This window comes from Orbicella franksi, chromosome 4 (assembly GCF_964199315.1).
Source record: "Orbicella franksi chromosome 4, jaOrbFran1.1, whole genome shotgun sequence".
Classification (NCBI taxonomy): domain Eukaryota; kingdom Metazoa; phylum Cnidaria; class Anthozoa; order Scleractinia; family Merulinidae; genus Orbicella; species Orbicella franksi.
The window spans coordinates 21,839,801-21,856,213 of record NC_138148.1 but is presented as its reverse complement, the minus strand read 5'-3'; the positions used below and the strand labels follow the sequence as shown (position 1 = coordinate 21,856,213).

Here is a 16,413-nt window from a genome sequence, read left to right as displayed (position 1 = left end):
GATGCCAAACACCAGTCTGTTGTACTGAAACAGGCCCATGTGTGTGTTGATGGTGAGGTATTTCTTGGAATCTTCTTCCATCTCTAGTTGGTGGTATGCCTGACGAAGGTCAATCTTTGAGAATTTCTGCCCACCACTAAGCTTTGCAAAGATATCTTCAATGCGGGGTAAAGGATACTGCTCAGCTTGTAGTTCTGGGTTCACTGTGCCTTTGTAATCACCACAAATTCTGACAGACCCATCTTTCTTTGGGACAGGTACAATGGGCGTTGCCCAGTCGCTCCACTCAACTTTCGTGAGAATACCTTCATTCTGAAGTCTTCTCAGTTCTTCTTCAACCTTGGGCCTCAAGGCGTAAGGTACGGCACGAGCTTTGCAGAAATGAGCTTGGCTATCTTCTTTGAGGGTTAGCCTTGCCTTAGCTGATTTGAATGTTCCCAGTTTATCTTCAAAAACATCAGAGTATTTGTCTAGCATGGTCTGCAGACGTTCGTTAGCAATTGGTGGGGTTTGTGAAGCTTTCAGTGATTTAATAGCATACCAATCCAGGCATATCTTGTAGAGCCAATCCCTTCCCATCAACACAGGGCCCTTATTCTTAACCACATACAGATCCAACAGTAAAGGTTGCTGACTTTTGTACTCAACATTTGCCTTAAGCACTCCCAGTGGAACAATGCTTTCCCCCGTGTAGGTTTTCAACATTAGTTCAGTTTTATGCAAGGGTTTGTCGTTAAATTTCTCCTCGTACAAATCATGTGGAATGATCGACACAGCCGAGCCTGTGTCCAGTTCCATTTTCAACGGTTTCCCTTCTACTTTCAGATCTACCCAGATTACATTACTGCTTGGTTTCCTCACATTGTGTATCTTCATGCTTCCTAACACATCTTCAAATTCATCACTTTCACTGTACTGAACAGTATGGACTTGAGTGTTTTGTGGTGTTTTGAGTGGTTGCTTTGGCTTACCTTGTCGTCTCGAGTTACAAACTCTGGAAATATGGCCCACCTTCCCACAATGATAACATGTCTGGTCCTTGAATCTGCAATTGTGTGATGCGTGCGAGTCTCCTCCGCATCGATAGCAACCCTTAGGCATGAGGTTCGGCGGCGGCGGCGGCAGCGGTGGCGGTGGTTTGCTATTATCTGAGATCTTGTCAACTCGAGGTTCTGCATGCAGCTCACTGTGCAATTCCGAAGCATCACGAACGGCAGTTTCCATCGCTACGGCTATCTCCAAAGCCTTGGAATATTTCAGTTTTGCTTCTGAAAGCAAATGCCTTTGTATCTGCATATTTTGAAGGCCACAGACCAATTTATCCTGTAAAGCTTCGTTAAGGTTCGTGCCAAAATTGCAGTGAGTCGCTAGTTTCTTCAGTTCTGCTACGTAGGCCAACACGGTTTCTCCTTCTCGCTGATTTCGTTTGTAAAAACGAAAGCGTTCTGCTATTTCCAATGGTTTAGGACTTAAGTGTTGCTGAAGGGTCGTGACGATTTCTTGGAAGCTCTTCGTGGCTGGTTTATCCGGTGAAAGAAGGTCCCTCAACAATGTGTACGTTTTGCTGCCGATCAAGCTTAACAAGGTTGGCACTTGGCGGTCCTCATGGATGTTATTTGCTAAGAAAAACTGTTCTACACATTCCGCATAAGTTTCCCATTTCTCTTGTGTCTCATCAAAACTCTCTATCTTCCCGATAGCAGTCATATTTTCAACGTTTTCCTACGACTTCATCCTCGTCGCCACTGTCATGTATTTGGTTTATTTCAATCGAAGCACATGGAACAGAATGCGCATAAGTGCGCATGCTCATAATGTCAACCGCTGGCTCAATACACTACAACCCGTAAGTCACCAGCATGTTTTTTTAAAAAACCAAAATGTGCTTTCTGATGTTTGAACAAACTGATACAATCAATGTATCGGTGTTTGAAGTCAGCCTGATCCAGACAGCAAAGTCAAAGAGCAAGTCTTGCCCAAGAAAGCAATCCTCTCATGAGTTGTGGCCCATTTGCGAAGCATTGCTGTCGTCAAAGTTTGGAAAGCGAGAACTGATTTTAGTGTGATAAAATATGTCTTGCATCGAGATCCATGCTTCCTGGGTGTGAGTTGTAGAGAACCTTCCCGGCATGTATTGCGATCAACATTTCTGAGCTTTCCCGTTGACATGAAATCAAGATAGAAGTGTTTTTTAAGTGAAATGAGCATCTCTGTGGTTACACATTCCCATGAAATCAACATTTAACTGTTTTCTTTAAGTGAAATGAACATCTCTTTGGGCTCATGTGTTCTCCTGAATTCAACATTTTAGTGTTTTTGAAGTGAAATCAACATCTGAGCTTGGGCGTTCTTGTAAAATCAGCAACTTTGAGTTAATACGTTCTCATGAAATCAACATCTTTGAGTTTTTGCATTCTTTTGAAATCAACGTTTTCCTGTGTTTAAAGTGAAAGCGACATCTTTGAGCTTATGCAGTCTCGTGAAATCAACATCCTTGAGTTTACACGTTCTTGTGAAATCAACATCTTTGAGTTTATGCATTCTTGTGAAATCAACATTTTGTTGTGTTTGAAGTAAAATCAACATCTTTGAGCTTATGCATTTTCGTGAAATCAACATTTCACTGTGTTTGAAGTTGAGTATTTTTTGCATACATTGTATCTTGAAAGTGAAGCCAAAACAGAGGCAAAAATACAGGACCATGTTTTTCTACTACATTGAAGGCCAAGCACTTTTAAGATAAAAAATTCACCCAAAATTGTCACTTAGCATGGTTTTGCACTCACCCGTTCAATTATGATGGCCCAGAAGACTCACAGTCGAGTTTTAATTTTTCACAATCCAGTTTTAATTCTTTACAGTCCAGCTTTAATTTCTCACAGTCCAGTTTAATTTTGTAGTTTTATTCTATCCACAGTCCAGTTTTTGCAGTCTAGTTTTATTCTCTTCGCAGTCCATTTTTAATTTTTCACAGTTCAGTTTCAATTTTGTGAGACATCACCAGTCTCTCTCAGATTGATAAAAAGGCAGGAATTTTAACACAGCCATTTTGTGTGCAACTGAATTTACAAAGTAGAACGTGCCTTTGCCAGTGTATACATGGATTCCTTGGAGTTTGTATCTCCATTTTTCAAACATGGCTACAACCACCTTGAAATACCTGAATATTTTGAAGCTCCATGGCATAAACATTGGCTTCTCGACTCTAAAGGGAAGGCTTACCTCTTTAGGATTATTAAGAAGAAATTTTGTCCCTGATGATGAATTGAGAAGTGCCATCTAGAAGGAACTTGGTAGAAGTGGTTGTTTTGTGCGATACAGCAAGCTGTTGGCACAGCTCAGAATTAAGGGAATTATTGTCAAAAGAGCAAGGGTCATGAGTTTTCTCAGGGAACTTGATCCTGATGGCGTAGAAGGCAGGCAAAAGAAGAGATTACGTTGCAGAGCATATCATGCAAAAAGGCCAAATTTTATATGGCATACTGATGGCCATGACAAATTAAAGCCTTTTGGGTTCAGTGTGCATGGCTGTATCGACAGGCTTTCAAGAAGACTTCTGTGCTTGGAGGTGCGCCCCACAAATAAGAACCCAGAAGTGATTGCTTAGTACAACCTTGATGCTGTGAAGCAATTTAGGTTGTGTACCCAGGAAAATTAGATCTGATGATGGGACTGAAAACAGCACAATTGAGGCACTTCCTACATTCCTCAGGTCATCCCACAATGATGAAAATGGTGGCCTGGGATGTTTCACTATTGGCACATCTACTGCAAATCAAAGAATGAAATCCTGTTGGTCACAATTTGTAAAGGATGGTCCTGGTTGGTGGATTTCGTTTTTAAAGATTTGTCAGACCTAGGTTTCTTTATCAGCTCAGACCTAGTGCACTTGGAATGTATTCGGTTTTGTTTCATGCAAATTTTCAGAAATGAGCTTCATCAAGTGGCTGAGATGTTGGACCAACATCCTATAGCTTCAAGCATGTTTGGAATAGCAGCAGCCCAAGAGGAAGACCAGACTCCGTGTTTTTTTCCCCACCTACTGTATACAACTTTGAAGACTACAAAGTACCTGTTAGAACTTGAGGAATTCATTGATGAATCAACCATGTGCCTGGCAGATTGTAGTGAAGAGTTCAAAGAATTTGCCCTGACTGTTATGAATGCACTAGGATTGCACCCACCTAATGGTGTAAATGAAACACTTGATGTCCATGTAACACTAATTAAAGGAGTAGAAAAGTTATCATAGTTTTTATCTGAAAAGAGGAAGACACAAACTTCAAAATTCCAACAACTTTTATTACCATCATGAAACTACTGGATAGTAATTTGAACAGCGAGAGATATCAGTGCTCTAAACAACAATGTGAAAACAGTTATGAACTAACCCAAATGACGAAAACGTACAAAGAGTGAACTCAACCCCATTCCTAAGCTTCAGGCAGGGCTACTAAGGAACCAAAAACGTGGCCAAAACAAACGAACATTGAACTTTTTCTTTAACTTTTTGCTGTGGAATAGTAAATTTAGAGTTGAAATGTAAAATGTTATATCATCCTCAGCGACAGGTGGTAGTAGAGCGAGGTTAATATCACCAAGGATAAAATCACATTTACATTTTACTTTAAATTTACTCTTCCACTGCAAAAAGTGGAATAGTGGCCTTTTCATACGATTAAGGACTCACAAAGTTTCCTTAACAGCAGGCATTGAAAAGGCCCTCCTGCAAGTAGGCCTCCAGTCTGCAGATCGAGACGTCACTAGATTCCTGTGGCTCAAAGATTCCACTAAGCCAAATTTATCGCTTTACAAGGGCCCCATTTGGAGTGATCTCAAGTCCCTTTCTGCTTGGAGCCATCAGTCTACAGAACTTGGAACAAGTTGGAACTCCTACTTAATCTAAGAAGATTATGAAATGCTTGTATGTGGACAATCTTTTGACTGGTGTCAACTCAGGTAAAGAAACAAAAGCATTTTATTCAGAATCAAAGGAAGCAGTTCAACGTGCATCCATGAATCTAAGAGAATGGGGGTTGAACTCAAAGGAAATTCTGAAGTCAATTCCAGAGCAGGACAGAGTAAAGGAAACTCTAACCATAGTCCTTGGAATACTGTGGAACACTGTCAAAGTCAACTGCTTGTCAAAGATCCTGCACCAACAGAATATTCCTTGAAAAGAGAAGTGCTAAATTCCATCACTGCAGTTTTCAACCCATTGGGATTCTTTACTCCTGCAACTCTTCAAGGAAAACCCTTCCTTCAAGAATTATTGTGGGCCTCAGAGAAAGAATGGGATGAGAAACTGGAGGAAGAGATGCTTCACAAATTACCACTCTGCACTTTCTGGACATCAACATCACTAGTGATGGCCTTGGCATCTATGGAAAAGATACTTTTACCACACAGTACACTAATTTTGAAGGTTTTGTCCCTTGGCGACACAAGATTTCTTGGGTTAGAGCACTGACTGACTGCGTACACCGAATCTGCACTCCCAACAATATTAAAACGGAGCTCAAGCTAATAAGAAAGTTTTTATTGTGGAACAGTTTTCCTAAACATGTTGCAAACTTATTAATTGATCGCTTTACTACAAATGCACAGAACGGGGCTCCAGATCATATGTGACTTCTCACAAGAAAACTTCACTAATGGATATCTGTTAAACGGTCAAAACGAACGGCTAACAAACGGATAGCAAACAGATGTTCTAGCCGTTCACAATGATTTTAAGTACCATTCAAACAGCCAAAGAAAAATTTTGAACAGATGCTATTAACATTCGAACGGCACTGGAAAAATTTCAAATGGATGACGCCAGCCATTTGAACAGCAAACAAAAAATTTTGAATGGGTGATGCCAGCTGTTCAAAGAGCTAACGAAAAATTTCAAACGGATGATGCCAGCCATTCAAACGGCTGACAAAAAATTTTGAATGAATGATGCCACCCATTCGAATGGCTAGAGAAATATTTGGAACATATTATTCCAGGCATTAGAAGGGCCGAAGAAAAGGGTTCATCTTGAACAAATGGTGAAAATGCCAGAGATCTTTATGTTTTGATAAAGGACAAGTTTTTGCTCCCCTTTCGTAGGTCTATAGCTTTAATTCTTATTACACACTTCTTCATTTCTGCTTTCAAAACTTGACAAAACTTAGAAATGGACACCAAAAGCTTTTAACAGAATAGAACCGGCAATAATTGTTTTCCATCACAGACCTGAATCTGTCTCTTCGCAATAATGTGCGGAAATTTGCAGTTACAGCTTGTGGCAAAGTGTTGTGAGGTAATATTTTGCTGTTTCCATGGACCCTTTGACATATTCCATGTTCTTCGTAATGTTCTTTTAATATGCGAAAACATGAATAGCTTATCCCATAAAGGTTTAAGAACATTTCTTTGCACATAGGACAGTTTAGGTAAAGGAAACTGCATCTTGCATTTCGCTTTCTTTTTTTGCCAATGATGTTGATCCTGGTGAACACTTGGATGGATGCCAATATAACCAGGTCGAGTTCTCCACTGGATGGTTCCAGGCAGTTGTTTAAATTAGACAGTACAGCTTCCTCCTGAAAATGCTGAGAGCAGTAGCCACCATTCGCTCCTCGAGAACACCCACAGCCATCTTCTAGAAACCTTAACCTTCACTTCAATCCCCCCACTGTTGACTAATTCCAAAAATCGCAATCCGTCATGCTGAAGGTCGCGCGAGTTTGATAATTATGATAATTATGGAATACCTTATAGAAGTAATATGCGAAATAATTATTGTGTAGTTGCCACGACAACGTAATGTTCTGTCCTAGCGATTGATATGGATTGGCTGTTGTTATCGTGTTGCGTTACCTGTCACAGTGGTTGTTGCATAATTTCCTTTGTCAACATTGGTAGTCCCATCAAACATAAATTCAGAAAGAAAACATTTCGTCTCTTTTTCAAAATAACTTTTTTCACTGTTAAAGTGAAAATTGTGAGCGGGCTTTCGTGTTGTGCGGGTTTAATTGCTATCGTTTAAAGTTTCCTTGACAATCCGCTTGAAACAATCGTAACACAGCATAACATGAGCCGTTATGACATCTGTTCAAAGTATTTATTTCTTGAACTGTGATTTTAAATAAAGTTTTTCTCTCAGAATGGCCAAACGTGACCGTTTGAATTGGAAAGGTTGAATGTTTGTTTTAAACGAACACAGCCATTTGGGCGGCTTTATAAAGTTCCTTCTAAACAGATAATTTCAGCCCTTCAAAAGCCTGAATCCCATCAGATACCACTGGCCAATCGAACAACTGATCAGTTTTGTGTGAACAAATAGCAGCAGCTGTTCAAACAGCTGAATACTATTTTCCCAAACGGGCGACATTAGCTGTTCAAACCACCGCAGTTCCTTTCAAGTGGATAACATCAGCTGTTCGAACAGCTGCAGTTTTTTTTTCGAATGGATAACCTCAGCCGTTTAAATGAATGACAATTTTTTGGAACGGATAACCTCAGCCGTTCGAAAAGATGATTTTTTTGAGCGCATAACCTCAGAAATTCGAATTGATGAAGATTTTTTCGAACGGATAGCAGCAGCCATTCGAACGACTAGAATTTTTTCTGAACGGATGATCCAGTCCGTTTGAATGGCATCCCATTGATCACGAATGGACGCCAGATGGGAAGTGCACGGTTTTTAAGCGTTCAAACGGATAGCCATAGTGTACATTTTTGTGTGAGAGGTCACATATTACCAACAACACCTCCCACAACAACCAGCATTCAACTATCTGGCTTACCATACCATTCATTAGTGACCTAACAACACAGCTCATTAAGAAGCTTAAGCATAAGCTTCAGAGATGTCTCAGCGACCCAAATGTGGACATCCGAATAAAACAGAAGACCACAAAATTATGTTTCTTTACAAGGACTAAAGACAAAACGCCACCATTAAGCCAATCAAATGTTGTATATGAATTCATTTGCCTTGGTGGCAATTCTTCATATGGCAAAACAAACAGAACTCTGCTTGTCCACAGACAAAAAAACATGTGCTCACAGACAAAGAAAGCACTATATATAAACATATGTGCTATTGTGATCAGATCAAACACATACAAGGTTTATACAACTTACTGGACATTTTTATCAATGAGAACAACCCACCTTCTATGGCAGTGAACAAAGAATTTCTCACCCAAACCGTGCATGGTAACTCAAACATAATAGACAGCAATGATAATTGGAATCTATTACTATATAAAGAAGCTTATCATATCAAGCATTCAGCACCATATTTGAACACCAGTTTAAAAGCCAATAGGGAACTATGCCTTCTCTTGATAGTATCTTCTTTGTTTTGTATTTTGACGTGCTAATGCTAATGTACCATCTTGCAGTATCTAAATTTCTGCTACCAAGTTGTCACCGCAGTCTGAAGATGATATAGAATTATATCAAAATATTACGAGTGCATGAACAATTCCTTGCATTTGTTTCCTGTATTATAGACACAGTGCATTTACTTGGTATCACATTTATTCTCTGAAGCTTACTGCCAGGCCTCTAGCTAATTTCTAAATCCTACAGCTCCAACATGCAGAACTGCGTGTCACAGGGTCTAACTCTTCCCACTCTCAAGCTCAGAGGTGGGAAAACAGAGAGAGAGACCCTGGGGACAAGGTTCACAGGTAACTTTCTCCTAACTTTCTATTTTTCTATTTACTATAGAAAACATTTGTAACCATATCTTGATAGACTGGCCCACCTAGACTAGCATTAGCTATCCATGGGCCAGTCGAACTGTAAAGTATAGATAAAAAATAATTGATTCATTGATTGATTGATTGAAATACTATTAATAAAACCAAGGAACAATTTCTTTGTAATTCCTTTCATATAAAAGCAACTTACATGATGCATTATATGTTAATCTTCTTTTTTCTTCTGTGATATTATAGCCAAACTAAACACAAGATCAGAAAGTATTTCAGTAAATATCATCCCTTTAGTGGACTTAAGTAGCAGAAAACCAAGGCTCCACTTTTCTATTGGGGAGATGACCTAATAATGGAATTGAATAAAAAAACTTGCATATGAAACTAGATTCATTAAAAAAAAGTGTGCCATTACCCAGTAAGCTGTATAGAAACTTAATCATGCCAAAGATCATCTCTACCCATGTTACTACAAGCCTACAATCCTACAAGCCTGAACAAACAGAACACTTTACCTTGGCTTGTGTCATACAAGGTTTTCTAAATAAGTAAACACAACAATGTGTAATGCAGGTAGCAAACTGACTGATTGCAAATATGACTTTGACAAAATGAGGTTTTTCAACATCTATAACAAACTAAGCAGGAGGCATGGTGGCCTCATGGTTAGTGTGCTTGTCCCCGGAGCAAGCAGTCCAGGTTTGAGCTCTGGCCAGGAACACGGTGTTATGTTCTTGGGCAAGACACTTAGCTCTCACAGTGTCTCTCCACCCAGGAGTATAAATGGGTACCAGCAAATTGTTGGGGAAACCTAACAAATTGCGGGGAGTGACCTGCGATGGACTAGCACACCATCCAGGGGGAGTAGAAATACTCCTAGCCGCTTTATGCTACAGAAACTGGGATAAGCTCCGGCAGCTATGAGTCATCAGCTCCAAGGCTTCACTATAACAAACTAAATTGTTTTGTCTGTGGTCTACATGCAGGAAAACCTTGGAATCATAATTCAAAAGCTTTCACAATTGTAATTTACAAGTGTGCCTCTTGTTTCAGAGGCTCAAAACAATAGCCACAGTTGTAAATTACTCTTGTAAGAGTTTTATTGAATTGGCCCTTGCATCATCAAGGATAAAAAGCAGCCAAGATCATAAAGCATAGGAAACCATAGCTCAGGCATGACTCAGGCTTCTCAATAATTTTTTTTTTGCAGTGTTGCCATTTTTTTTTATTTCTTCCTGAAATAAATCTTCATCAGGAAAAAAAGAACAATAAACCTAAAACTGATAAAGCCTCTTTAAGATTATGACTGCTCATTTTTAGCCAATTATCCCTGACAGAATTTGACTCTTAGTAATACTACCTACTCTAACTTGTCACAGGTTAATACCTTGCATGTATGTAATCCTATACCTAACAGTTGCTCACACTCTACTGTGGGTGGGAGGTAGTTGCTCCACAAAACCAAATCATAGCAGATACATGAATATTGCAATGTTCATCTTGAAAAACCTTTGGCAAATGTAGGTTTAAGCTATTAAAGAATATAAGAAGCAATTACCAGTAGCTTACTACAAATAGATGTCATGCATTTACGAGCTTGGATGAAAAATCAATAGAGTTTGTATCTGATTTACTTGTTTTAATGAGGCATCCCTAACATCACAGAAATGCTCTAATCTTTAGGCCTTGTTTAATCCAATACCCTTTCATGCAACTTAATAGGCTAAAAGAAAATTTGTTATCCTGCACACCTAATAGATGGGGCCAAATTTCACCAAATTAAACATCTTGCCCTCACACAGAGAGCAAAACAAAATAAAATGACAAAAACTTTCATGCAAAGAAACTCTGATTTCGATGGGTTAAGACACATTTTTTAACAAACGTGCACTGTGGCTGCCTCCCTCAATAGTCTTTGTTGCCTACCAGCTGGGAAGTAATGATGTAACTACCTCCCACCCACAGTAGAGTGTGAGCAACTGTTAGGTATAGGATTACGTACATGCAAGGTATTAACCTTTTATAATAAAGAATAAGAAATCTTTGATGTTCGAGGTGAAATTGCTTTGGTTTAATGACTAGTTCCCTTTCTGTTTTAAACATTTCATGTCAGTTTGATTATTTTTGTGTTATCGAAAATAACAAACTATAAAAAAAAAATGAAAAATCAAAATCAAACTTGTCTGAAATTTTTCAAAACAAAACCCTGTAAGCCACAGCAATGGTTATCAGAGAAAAGCACTTACATAATGTTGATTTCTGGGGTATCTTTGTCGAAAATGTTGTTAAACTGCTCCTTCAGTTGAACTAAATTGGTGTAAGTGGAAGGGAGCTCTAAGACAGGTCCACATGTGCATGCAATGGGCCTACAGCCCACACCCTCGAGTTTGGTGAAGGCCAGCTCCAACTTACTGGTGATCAAGATATCTGATGCAGTCATGAATCTCAAGAAGTGGATTACTTTGGTATTGTCTAAGCCTCTTATGCAACGCTACAGAAACTTGAAGGGATCTCGCTCTACCTCTGTGTTTGTCTCTGCTCCAATATTTCAAGAACGTTTTGGGTTGTTGGTTTTAATGTATCGTAGGCGCCTTCAATACCAGAGCTGCTCTGAAACTGTGAATACTGCTTCAGCCCTTGAACTCTAGGCTGCCAAGTGGAAACCATAACGTGAGGCTTCTGAATCCGAAACTGCTGATCTACAATTTAATCTCTCCAAAAACTCAAGCAACTCGTCATTATCATCTGGGAGGCAAGCTTTCTCTTGATACTCTTTTACTAGTCTTCTTGCACAGGTGACAAATACTTCATGATGGATTCCAAAAGGATACTTTCAGGAACTTCAGCATCAAACAAAGAATAGCAGATGAATGCTTTTGATAGGAACAAAGGGAAATATGAGACTGATTGGTATCCTTTGATAAGTATTCTGCCAACTGCTTCCCATTCCTTGATGAAGTGATCATGCCTTATGAAAGTAACTCTTTGTCATTCTCTGATTGTCATCAAGTTGGCAAATTGTTTCCAAAACAATGAATACACCTCTCTCTACACCAACACCCACCCCTTCTTCTTTATTACCTCTTTCATTGATTATTGTGAATAATAATAAAGAATGCATTACTCTTGTGTCTCTAAAATGCTCAATCATGTCACTGCAAATTACTGAACAGTGCACTGTTAATGACATTACACCACAGTCTTTTTGCATTCTGGAAGGTCCTGGGCAGGAGTTGCCCTCTTCATGCAAAACACTAGATGGAGTAGCAGTCTCTTGAGCAGATAACTTCGTTACTGGTAGAAGAGTTTCCCTCATCACATAATAAACCTGATGCAGCAACACTGTCTTGCACAGTTTGACTACCAATGGCATCCTGAAAATGGGCCATATGCAGCTCTTCATGACATGAAGAGATACTGGTGAAACAAAGTTCTCACTGTGCAATTCTTCTTCTTCCAACTCCAATTCTTTGCCTGTAGCTCTTTTAACACAATCAGCCAATGGACTCTGTTGGTATTCGTGGTTTTGCGCACATCAGAGACATGTTTCATCATTCTTAAAGGAACAACCACACACTTTGCACACTTCCCTGTCACTAACTGTGGAGGTTGGTCCTAAAACTGTCAAGAATGCTATGGAAGACCTTTCTTCAGATGTTGGCAAGCTTTCTGCTCCAGTAGGCTCACTGCTTTTGAATTTATTTCCCAAAAGATGTCGAGGCTGTGTACAAAGGAAAAATAGGTAGAGGAAAGGTACAGACCATTTCTCTTCAGGTAATCCACAGCTCCTTCATTGGCAAAATCAAAAGTTGCCACTCTGCTTGCGTTACGCATCCACTTGTTCATTTCCTGTATACACCAGGAAAATTATTCACACCATCAAGGAAAAACAATGCACACGCCTTCTCAGTTAGGGTTTCCAACCTAAGTTGTTCTTCATCAGTGTATGGAATAAAGCGATTTCCACCACCATTCTTTTGTCAAACAGTGATAAATTCTTTCTTCTTTTCATCATAATGAAACCATCTCACCTGTATTCTGTGTTCCTTGACAATTTTGCATTTTTTGTTTGAGCTGTTGCCGTTGTTATTCCTTTTACGATTCAGTAGCCCAGATAGGTGGCTCACTGTTTGTGATGAAAATGAACAGGATTCCTGTCGTAGCCGAGTCTGACAATTCCACTTCCAAAGAAGCCACTCTTTCTGACACAAGGGAAGTTGAACGTCTCATTTCTTTGTGCATGGTTTGCCAAATAATCACATCCATTGCAAAATGGTAGGCCAAAATTGCCATGTTGAAGAAAACATGCAGAACACATGAGCATGGCAGTAGAGAGAGAACTGGTGACAACTCACAAAATCAAAACTGAGCTGTGAAAAAATGTTATGTACTATAATTTGACATCGAGGTATTGTTTTGGTCCCTCAATATTTTTTGTATGGCAGTTTGAACAGTGATTAATCTCCAATGGAGGAGTTTTGTGACGTATCTGATGTATCATTTCAATTCTGAACAAGCATTATGGGATCAGAGAATTTATTGTATGCTATTTTATGTATTAAGTTTCATTTTCGTTATAGGAACAGTTAATAGTACGCTCAATGAGGGGCAAAGATCAGACTCGAGAGAAGGTCAGAAACTAAGCCTACATTCAGGACAGATTTTGCTCAACTTCGAACAATAAGTGCAAAAATGTATTACCAAGCATCTACTCATAACACAATAACACTTCAAATACTATTTCAAACATCTCACTTAAATTCTTCGCTAGGCAGCCCCCAGTCGGAATTGCACTTGTGAAATTTGCAATATTTTTTGATTGTGGCATTTACTTAAACCACGGCAGATAAGCCACACCACACCAGGATACAGTTTACCTGCGAGAGGGTTTTGACGAAACACTGACCCCTTACTGACCCCCTACTGATCAGGCAGGTACAGAAGTTGAACCGGATCACTCGCATTGCCAGTCCAGGTTGGATCAACTCTGATCAACTCAGATCATAAAAAAATAATAATAGATTTGAGGAAACTGAAATTTTTACCAATTTGAAGGTTAAAATTCCTCTCAAAAATAGGCCAAATCAAGAGACTTGCCACATTTCTTCATGTTTTCTAGCCACCATTTTGTATTTTTGGTACCAGTTCCTCTTGGATCAAAAACCACGTTCCCAGGTTTTCTCTCAAGGGAGAGCAGAAAGAGCCTGGGAACAATGTTGGTGACGTTTGTACATTTGCAGTTCTCTTTTCAGTCTTTCAACCTTTGTTTCACACGAGTTTCTGAAGGGCAGTCTCTGTCATGTTATTAGGAGGTATATTTTTGTAGAGTGGAGCCGTTAGACTGTGCTACAGCAATTAAATTTTTAGAGTTCATAGGTCTGCCTGGTTTCCAGTTGCAGACTGGATCAACTCGGTCTGCTAGTCGGGTTTGGATCATCTCACATCAACTCAGATCAACTCAGAAAAAAAATGAAATTAGAGGAAATTAAAACTTTTACCCATTTTAAGGATAAAATTCCTCTCAAAAATAGGCCAAATCGAGAACGACTTGTTACGTTTCCCTTTGTTGTCACCATCCATCCTGCCATCCATCCATCCGACGAAGGAAAATCAAGGATCGAAAAGTACATTACACCATTGGCTAGGTGTGCCAATAGAAACCAAGTATTTTCTTTCCACCTCAAGGGTACACACTACAAAAAGTTTGCACCAAGCCACAGAATGTCTAACATTCTCACATATGTATCAGTTCTACTACCAGCTTCAGGTGTATAGAGTACCAAACCCTGGCAACTGACGAGATCCACATGGAGGGTCAAAACCATGGCCTTGCCTGAACTAAGCCAAACAGTGGTATATACAACACACAAAACAGTCAACGACAGACTTCCACATAAACAGTTACATTTGAATAATGTGGAACCAGAACAAATGGTATAAACCGCAGTATAAACATTGAGCTTGAGAGACATAAAATCGACCAAATTGATGCAAGAAACAAAACAGACAGCTTTCTCAAAGTAAAGCTAAAACCGGAGCAAATAAATATGATATCTGTGATAAGAAGCAAGATACTGTACTCAAAATACATAGAATGCAAGTAAGCAATATATTATGTTCACGGAATATTTCAAACTTTGTCCCTTGAAAGCCAATACTTAGAGACTACCATAGAAATTACAGAGCACTAGAAATACAAAATGGCAGCTTGAAAATACAAAGAAATGTGGCAAGTTTTTCTTCATTTGGCCTATTTTTGAGAAGAATTTTAACCTTCAAATGGGTAAAAGTTTCAGTTTCCTCAAATTTATTATTTTTTGTACTCTGAAATGATCCAAGTTAATTCGAGTTGATCTGAGTTGATCCAACTGCGAGTGATCTGGTCCTACTTTTGTACCTACCTCTACTGATCCTATAAAATGAACAGAAGAAAGAAAATAAAAAAGCCCAGAGCTAGTACTAGAAATGGCTCTTATTAAAGTTAGTTAATAAATTTAGCTTACCAGAAATTTTCAAAATGGCAGACACATTGCAGATTTCTGACTTTCTTCTCCTTAAATTGTAATTTGCAGAAAGTCCAGCACAGAACAAGTAGGGATATCATCAACAGAAACTATCGTAATTGTACCCCTTCGAAAATTAAACAATGAAAGAAACACTGGTAAATGAACATGCGTACAAGTAACTACCATTGACACACATGGTATACATCAACCAGAAGTTAATTTTGGCAACCTTGTAGATTGCAGTGTTGTTCACCATTACAAGGCCATGTGGTTGATTTCTTGTCTCTTGGCATGTGACAATAGCTTTTAAGGTGTCTCAATACAGTTTTTTTCTGGACCATGCCAAGCATTGTCAATCAGCTTTCTAGCAGTCTTCCCTAACCTGATCGATATGAAAATTAGACCAGGAATTGGAAATGGTTTGTTTAGTTTGTGTTTAATTTGGTCTTTCTCATGGTAATCAATATTTCCAGGGTGTCTTGAAAACAGACTCCCTAGGACCCTAAAGACCCTTAAACCCCTTAAGACCCCAAAACTTGAAAGTAAAGACCCCCCATTTTTAACATTTTTTAAGGGGGGCTGGGCTACTCCTCTTCTTAGTACCCCCAGAAATGTCGCCACTGGAAACCTTTTTCAGAGGGAAGGGGAGGGGATGCCATTTTGTACAATAATTAGAACAGTTTAAATAAGTTTAAATAAAGTTTAAGTCTTCTGTTTGTACTCTCTCTTGTTTTTGTCACTTCCCCCCAAAATTGTCTTTTTCCGAGGTGAAGGGGTGGAGTTTTCAGATTTGTACCATTCTCTGCTCTTTAATCTTCCATGGAGAGCATGAGGTTAATAAGCTGACAACTGTACTATAATCCACCTCACCCCATTACTTCCCCCTCTTTCCTTCCACCCGCCCTAAAAAACTTGTCTTTTGCGAGGAGGGCGAGGGAATTTGTAAATAGACTTAAACATTGACTAAACCATGTCCCCGGAAATTGTCGAGCCATGTCCAGATCTTTTTTTCACAAGTGGATCCTATGTCATTTTGCATACTACAAATGGTTTATCACTGTGGTGAATAGCCAGATTAAATTCAACAGGAGCCTGTGCCTGAGGGCCTTGCTCGCTTCCCCCCTCTCTTTCTCCCTCTCTTTCTCCCTCTCTCCCCTCCCTTCCCTCCCTCCCTCCAGTCTCTAATCTCCTGTGAAGAGCATGAG

General features: G+C 39.3%; 1 protein-coding gene and 2 pseudogenes across 8 annotated transcripts in view; 2 read left to right on the top strand and 1 right to left on the bottom strand.

The window, feature by feature from the left end:
- The window catches only part of LOC145484910 (uncharacterized), a 437,829-nt pseudogene that overhangs the window by 240,542 nt on the left and 180,874 nt on the right, over nucleotides 1–16,413 (bottom strand). The gene's annotated exons all lie outside the window — the stretch shown is intronic.
- LOC145484906 (tRNA (32-2'-O)-methyltransferase regulator THADA-like) overlaps nucleotides 1–16,413 on the top strand; it is a 656,511-nt gene that overhangs the window by 575,976 nt on the left and 64,122 nt on the right. The gene's annotated exons all lie outside the window — the stretch shown is intronic.
- LOC145484498 (uncharacterized) lies at nucleotides 1,751–4,252 on the top strand (annotated as a pseudogene).